Source organism: Scylla paramamosain, chromosome 8 (assembly GCF_035594125.1).
Source record: "Scylla paramamosain isolate STU-SP2022 chromosome 8, ASM3559412v1, whole genome shotgun sequence".
In the NCBI taxonomy this organism is placed as follows: Eukaryota; Metazoa; Arthropoda; class Malacostraca; order Decapoda; family Portunidae; genus Scylla; species Scylla paramamosain.
The window spans coordinates 18,848,951-18,857,039 of NC_087158.1; the positions used below are offsets into that span (position 1 = coordinate 18,848,951).

Sequence of the window (8,089 nt, forward strand, 5' to 3'; positions counted from 1 at the left end):
AGGAATCGCATTTATGGAAATATCAAATATTACGGTGTTCCCAGTTGAAATGTTACGTTTTCAAAGCGAATCAAAGGACAAATTTTAAGACTTTCACCCTATCACAGCTTGGGAACGATCCCTCGCAGGCAGAGGCTGGAGATGACTACTCTTAAGGTTCAAATTAAGTGATCATTAATGTAACTTAAATCCTGTGACTGCTATGGATTCTACTTAAACTCAGTTTAGTGTTAAGGTGAAAATTAAAAATATGATCTTGAAAGAACACTAATAACAAAAGAAAAAATCCAACTAAAATCAGCTATTGTTTGTAGTTATATATATATATATATATATATATATATATATATATATATATATATATATATATATATATATATATATATATATATATATATATATATATATATATATATATATATATATATATACATACTTTTTTCACTCATTAACAATTGTCTATAGGTATACTCAATTATCATACTATCATCAGCAGCCAAAAGGTTAGAACGTTTTAGTTTTGTATACTGAAGTGTCTCAAAAGTTATCAATTAAGCTGGTCATCCGCTTTACTGGAGCCGCCATCATCTCGCTGCTGATTGGAATCTAAGGTTAGACTATTAGGGTAAGTTCATTAAATCATACTGTGGAATTAATTACCTCAGTTTGATCCAATATATTAGATTTCTCATCCTCTCACCCCAAATTCCTAAAACTTAGTGCGATAAGCACCTCCGCCTCCTATACACACACCAAAGTATCGATAAAGATTGTGAGAGGGAGAAAAAATAATTGTAACAAGAATTGTTAATGTATTCCTTACATAATGCTGTTGCGGGATACTGAAGGCACAGCCGTCAATAGTTCAGGCTGGCAACTTGGCGGGCGCCCTGGTGCTCCCACAGCTGCCTTCCAGTCGACACCCGGCATTGGTGGTGTCTACGCGCCAGCTAGCGCCCGTCCTCCAACCACCGCTCTTGTTGACTGAGTGAAGGATTTCATAAACCGCTCGTGGTTATTTCCCTCTCATCTTATTTGGAATCATCATAGTTTATGTGAAGGAAAAGAAAGAGCTTAGATGATAAAAGTAATTAGTAGAAATTAAATTAATTTTCAAGCACATTATAAATCTGTGGTGGAGAGAGAATCTACAGCGACTGGCTTTGTGCCTCGACACACCTCGCACATCATCAGGTGAGATTTACATATGCTTGTTGACTTCTAATATTTCTCTCATTCGAAAGGAACAACAAAGATGTTTACATTGCTACCAAAAGCAACTGTCAGGTAACCAAAAATGTGTGGGCAATCCTTTGGGCGGTCCTCGTGGGGCTGGCGAGTGATGATCCGCGAGAGGGTGACTAGGACTGGGCTTGTATTTTGAAACGCTTCGAATTTTTTGTAAGGGATATTTTTATAGGTCGCAGAGATGTTTAATCAGATAATCATGTGTAATTTTTCCGACCATGATGCATAATTCTTGATAAATATCTCTAAATCATGAAAACAAACTTGAAAACTGCAACAACTTCCAATAGAGCCTGTTGTTAAAAGTGGCCGAAATTAGACGCTGATATATTCGAGAATACGGTCCTACCTAGGTCAGGTCGGGAATCGTTAAGGTAAACCACCTAACCTCCCATTATCTTTCCCAGATTATTAACTTTCTAAGAATACACATGTCCTGCCATCCATGAAAAGGTCGGCCAAGGGTAACGCGAAGCCAAACAATATTCCTTCAAGGTGAAGGTGAACAGGTATTTTGCACAAGGCACAGCTTAATTTATAGAACATGTTGGAACACTTCAACATTCTCTTCCCTATACTCGTAGTTACATTTTTCGATCATATCACAAATGTAGAGGAAATAAAGGGGAAAAAAATAAAGAAGGGCTAAAGAAAGGTGAAATAACAGGTATCTAACAGCTAAATGTAATGATAGTGAACAATACCTACAAGGAAGCAAAAATAAGGAAGAAAAAAGGGAAAGAAAAGGAAAACACCATGTAATAACTGACATACAGTGATAATGAACGATACTTATAAGAAAAAAAGTAAAGAAGGGGGATGAGAAAGAAAGGGCATGTCAGAAAGAGGAAATACTCCTAGTGTAAGAGTAAATTTAGACTAGGATAAACGAGTGTCGCTCACGAAAACAGCCGGGAAGCACTTGTTGGGGAGAGAAACCTTTACCGACCCACGAATAGAGCGATGATTACAAAACTGGTGGAGGGGAGATGGGGGCAGTGGTAAGGAAGACTCGGGTGGGTGCCAGGAAAACACTGGTAACAGTACATGGTGTGCTTCAGTCTTCAAACTAGGCTTACTCTTACCACAACGCAGCGATGAAAACTGCTCATTGCGGTGCGGACCCTTCTCTATTCATTCCTAACCTTAATTTCAACCGTACACATCCTAAGGTTCAAATTATCGGGTAAACATTTTTCCTTCCACTCACTCTGCAAGGAACAATAACCCTTACGAGTTTCAAAACAGGTGCTATAATTTCCTGCCCGCCAAGGTTCTTCAGGAATGGGATGTTTAGTAATATGGGCCTAAGTCACTCGAGCAGTGCGATAAACTCGGCGCCCTACGTCCCTGGGTCTCGCCAATGACTCTCCGCCCTTCAGGATCGATAGTCATGCAGGGTAGTAGCTGACACGCGGCACTTGGGAGCGAGCGGTACACAACTCAGCCCCGTCATCAACACCCGCCCTCACGCAGCCATACACACACACACACACACACACGGTAAGGGGAAGGATGGATGGCGGGAGAAGCAGCAGCGACACCTGTTGGCGAGATGTAATGACACCCGCAGCTGTTGATATTCTCACCTGCATGAATGGAGGTCATCCGTCACTCCCTCTGCGTTACTTTTATTCTAACCTATTGTTATGTTCTATTATTATGAAAGTATTTTTAGCGGCACATATGTTTAAGCTTAATCAACTGGATTCTCCGCCCCCCTGCTTTGTGTGTTTTTGTTTCTTACTTCAATTATAGATATTCAGCCCAAAGAAGCCATACTCTGAAGTCATCGGGGAACTAAAGTAGCGAGGAACACATGACATTAGTAGTGGAGAATATTGATTTATCGGGTGAGTCACAGGATGGTGGTGGGGGAGGGAACCTGCGGGACACGTTATGTATTCTACTGTTGGAAGGTTGTTGACAGACAGACAGACAGACAGACAGACAGACAGATACACACACACACACACAGACATGGGTACAACAAAACACTCGCCGGTCAATAAACTTTAAGGAAAAAGAATACAAACACTACAGTAAAAACAAATTGGAGGAAAAGTCACAAGAAAAGTTTAAAAAGTACATGAATAAATATGACGAATAAATAAATGTAAAATAAAAGAAAAATAGGCAAAAAGATACTTTAAAACAAGTTTGATACCTAATTATGTTCATATCTAAACTCTCCCACGCCGAAAGGCTTACTCCATAGACTCACCATTACTCTTTACATTTTACTACCTAACTAATACGAGAGTTAAACAGTATCTCAATTCCTTTATCGCTTTCATTGATAAATTCTGGAACACTCTATCTTGTCTCATAATTCTTACTTTACTAATGTGAGAATTAACCGTTACCGTAATCTCCATCTCTTTATTGCTTATCCTTTATTATTTTCTCCTTTGCAAGAGTTATTAAGTATCCTTCACTACTTTTAATAAAAAAAAAAAATTGGAGGATCTTATCTTGTTCTGTTTACTACTGTGAGAGTTAACCATTACCTTCACTACTTCACCTCTTGCACTGAAAATTATAAAGTATGGAACACTTTGCCCTTGTTCTATTTTTACACCTTCTTACACCGGTAACTCGAAGACCTTTAAAATAATCAAGGCACCTCTGAGATTAAGTTTACCGTCTCCTTTTTAAAACTGATAGACTCTGGAACGCTTGGCTTTGTTCTATTTTTACACCTTGCTATGATTTTAACTACAACTTTAGGAGTATCAAAACACCTCTGGAACTCAGTTTACCCTACGCACCTTTTGGAACTCTCCTTCCACTCTCTGTTCTTTCTGGACCAGTGGCTAAAAGATGGAATTTTTTTCTTCAACAGCTGTTTGTACTCCTCGGCCAGCCTTCGTGCGACGTGAAAAGTGAGAGAAAAGAAAGTTACTTTGTGGATATTTATAGATTCTCAGTGATTCTTTTCTCTCGAGCTTTGGAGTGATATAATTTTTGAGACACAGACAGAAAGATAGGTAGATAGGCACATATACAAATAGAAAGATAGATAGATAAACAGATAGAGAGGTAGATGAAAGATAGGTAGATAGATAGATAGATAGATAGACAGATAGATAGATAGATAGAGAGAGAGAGAGAGAGAGAGAGAGAGAGAGAGAGAGAGAGAGAGAGAGAGAGAGCGTTGAATGTAAACAGACTTAACTATAGCAAAAGGGTAACCGGATTCATGAATGGGTGGCCGCTCGTCTTCAAACTTGACCTAGTGTGCCAGTGTTTACCAGGGTCCTCAGAGCCACTTGGAGCCTGTCACCACTCAGGCCGGACGGGAGGTGACGGGAGAGAGGGAGCGAGAGAGTCAGCATGGGGGCGAGGAGGGGAGGATGAACCGATGGTGAATTGAATATAACATCTAGAGAACAGGGTACAGTGTGGAATGATTACTCTCTCTCTCTCTCTCTCTCTCTCTCTCTCTCTCTCTCTCTCTCTCTCTCTTTTATTGCCTTATCTTTCCATTTTGTTCCATTCCTTTCTTCCTCCCATATTCGTCTTTTTTATCCTCTCTCTCTCTCTCTCTCTCTCTCTCTCTCTCTCTCTCTCTCTCTCTCTCTCTCTCTCTCTCGAGCTCGGCTCAGTGATAGACAATTTGATGCCAACAGGCTATGTGATCAGCTTTTCTGTAGAATTCTCTCTCTCTCTCTCTCTCTCTCTCTCTCTCTCTCTCTCTCTCTCTCTCTCTCTCTCTCTCTCTCTCTCTCTCGCACACGCTCACTTCATCGACGGTATGGATTTATAGGTGTGTGTGGCGAGGCTCGGATATACACAGCGAGAAAAGTTTACCCCTCAAGGTCACCGGAGAATGAAGCGGCTTCGAACAGGATACAAACAAGGGAACAAACTTATCGGTAAAACTAAGCCAGCAGATTCCCCCGTCTGGTGTATTACTAAGCTTGTGCAGCGCTGAGGACAATAGGAACGGGAGGAGGAGGAGGAGGGATAGGTAAAAGACAGTCAGTCATTCAGACCCTCCCTAGCACATTGATAAATATCGCCTTCCCAAGCAACGTTGCCAGATCTGGTGACGTTATTTTATTCACCTCACTCGTGCACGTCATTCTCTCCATCTGGTGACGTCAGGGGCTCGTGTTGGCGATGTGGGTAATGGTGCCTCGATCGCTCATTCTTTCTCTCTCTCTCTCTCTCTCTCTCTCTCTCTCTCTCTCTCTCTCTCTCTCTCTCTCTCTCTCTCTCTCTCTCTCTCTTTTGTTTATTGTTTCTGTCTCTTCACATTGTTCCATCCCTTCCTTCCTGTATTTATCTTTCTTATCCTCTCTCTCTCTCTCTCTCTCTCTCTCTCTCTCTCTCTCTCTCTCTCTCTCTCTCTCTCTCTCTCTCTCTCTCTCTCTCTCTCTCTCTCTCTCTCATCCCTTCACCTCAGTGTAATATCTCCTCCCTATAATTACTGTCTTATCATCTCTTATATCGACTACCCGCAGCAGGACTGGAGGAGGTCCCAAGGGAGAGGAGCTGAACTACAGTCCCGCCCCACACACGCACATGTATGTACAGCTCTTCTGGTTACATACACACACACATACACACACACACACACACACACACACACTCTTTTTCATAGCAATCGCATTATACAGAGTGCAACTGAGCGAGCGAGAGAGAGAGAGAGAGTGAGAGAGAGAGAGAGAGAGAGAGAGAGAGAGAGAGAGAGAGAGAGAGAGAGAGAGAGAGAATGAATCAGCTTCTCCATACTCACACAAAAAGAATTACACCTTCGCGTGAGCGATTAGAGAGAGAGAGAGAGAGAGAGAGAGAGAGAGAGAGAGAGAGAGAGAGAGAGAGAGAGAGAGAGAGAGAGAGAGAGAGAGAGAGAGAAGGATCTTTACTCGAGATTATAGGAAGTCTCTCTCTCTCTCTCTCTCTCTCTCTCTCTCTCTCTCTCTCTCTCTCTCTCTCTCTCTCTCTCTCTCTCTCACGCTCTCTCAGTTAACAGTAGTACTGTCTCACACATCGTATACAATACCATTTTTACAATACCTGAATTGCGTCACTGGTAACCTTGCTCATGACGCAGAGATTGACAATTTAGTCCCATCCTAGTCGTCTCCAGTAATTATCCAACAGGTAGATTTTTCCCAAGAACATTCCACTCGTAAGGTACGTCCCTAAGAATGATTCCTCTAAGACAAACATGTTATATTAGGGAAATTTATCAGCAGAGAATTATTTTCTGAGAAATTTTAATGGAGAAATCTTCGTGGATGGAATTTACTTGAGTGGAATTAACATAGAAACCATCCCAGCGGCGCCGTTTAAGTTTTCCCCAAGGCGCACGCACGAGGCAAGTGAGGCAGCGGCACCATTACGCCCACGCGGATGCTCTTGACTTAACATGGACAAATGTGCAGGGAAAGATACCTTATCTCGGAAAGCTACGATGGGAAATGTGATTATGATAATGTTAATAAAAAACTTTGGAAAAAAAAAAAGACAAGGGAAAAGTTCCTGCAAGTCATAAATCTTGGGTTTGCAATCACGAATGAGAAAAATAGTAATTAATCTCGAACTGCGTGATATAAAAAACACGTAACAGGATTGGAATATGAAAGAAAGCAAACACCGCCAGCTCTCCGCGGCAGTCCTCTCAGACCTCATTTCCAATAAGCGGCACACATTTAGTCACCTCACCTGGCGGGGAATATTGCGAAAGTTAGACGCCGTTCAACGCACAGCACCCAACTTGATGCCGCTCTTGTACAACTCATTAGGCAGAGAGGCGGGAAGGGCTGGGGTCCCTCGCGCTCTTTGGAGAAACACCGTGGAAATGTTATGAAACTCAAATGGAGACAAAACTCAATTATGCCTGGACCCTTTCACTGCTGCGAGAGTATGGTGCTTGTTGCCTTAACTGAGTAACCATGGATGATTCTACTGTGCACAAATAAAACTACAGGTACTTAAAGGCTTGGAAATACACGAGCATTCCTTTTGCCCCCAGTGATATTTGAAAGTATACTCTAAACTTGTACCGGACCAATTAATTAAGTGTGAGGAGAGGCCACATCAGTCAAAGGGTTAATCAAGGAGGGTGTCGAGGAGGGATACAAACTCATAATTGTCGCCACGCCATACAACACATTATGGGTTAGATGATCAGGTAAAATAAAGCCTTCCCCTTCCACTTACAGCCTGCAGGGAACAAGTTTCTAAATAAATGCTACAATCGTTTAATAATGGGCGTGTAGCTGTTCAAATAGATTTATACTGTGGCATGTTGAGTAATAGAACCGATGAGGGATACACAGAGACACATTGTGGTGCTTTTTGTCTTCAAGAAAAATCCACTCACTGTCATAGAATATGCAAACGATTTTAGCAACAAAAAAAAAAAAAGGCTGTGATCTATATTATATTCTCTCTCTCTCTCTCTCTCTCTCTCTCTCTCTCTCTCTCTCTCTCTCTCTCTCTCTCTCTCTCTCTCTCTCTCTCTCTCTCTCTCTCTCTCTCTCTCTCTCTCTCAGACCACTCCCACACCCCAACAACAACAACAACAACACACACACACACACACACACACACACACACACACACACACACACACACACACACACACAAACAAATCTCCTGAAAAGATTATCCCTGTGTAGCTATTACAAGTACTTCCTTCTTTCCTTCGTGCCTCACTGTACCCTACCAGCTGCTTCCCTCCGGTGCCAATTCACACAGCACAGTAAAAAGGGTGAAGGGGACGAACTGAACGGCCACAGACACACCAAGAGTAGTAAGACAAATCGGCAGGGTGAGAGAGGGAACAGAGTGAGCGGAGACAAACTGCATTGAACGCTGAGAAAAG

General features: G+C 41.9%; 2 protein-coding genes across 4 annotated transcripts in view; one reads left to right on the top strand and one right to left on the bottom strand.

Annotated features, from left to right (window-relative positions):
• The window catches only part of LOC135102910 (arf-GAP with coiled-coil, ANK repeat and PH domain-containing protein 2-like), a 56,494-nt gene extending 55,530 nt beyond the window's left edge, over positions 1-964 (bottom strand). The window contains exon 1 of the mRNA XM_064008562.1: positions 824-964. The gene's annotated coding sequence lies outside the window, so the exon portion shown is untranslated. The remainder of the gene's footprint in view (positions 1-823) is intronic.
• The window catches only part of LOC135102909 (uncharacterized), a 54,269-nt gene continuing 46,669 nt past the window's right edge, over positions 490-8,089 (top strand). The window contains exons 1-2 of one of the 3 annotated variants that reach the window (XM_064008558.1): positions 1,058-1,194; positions 4,094-4,133. The gene's annotated coding sequence lies outside the window, so the exon portion shown is untranslated. Of the gene's footprint in view, positions 626-1,057; positions 1,195-4,093; positions 4,134-8,089 lie in introns of those variants that run through there. The other 2 variants (XM_064008560.1, XM_064008559.1) reach the window with 2 other exon arrangements.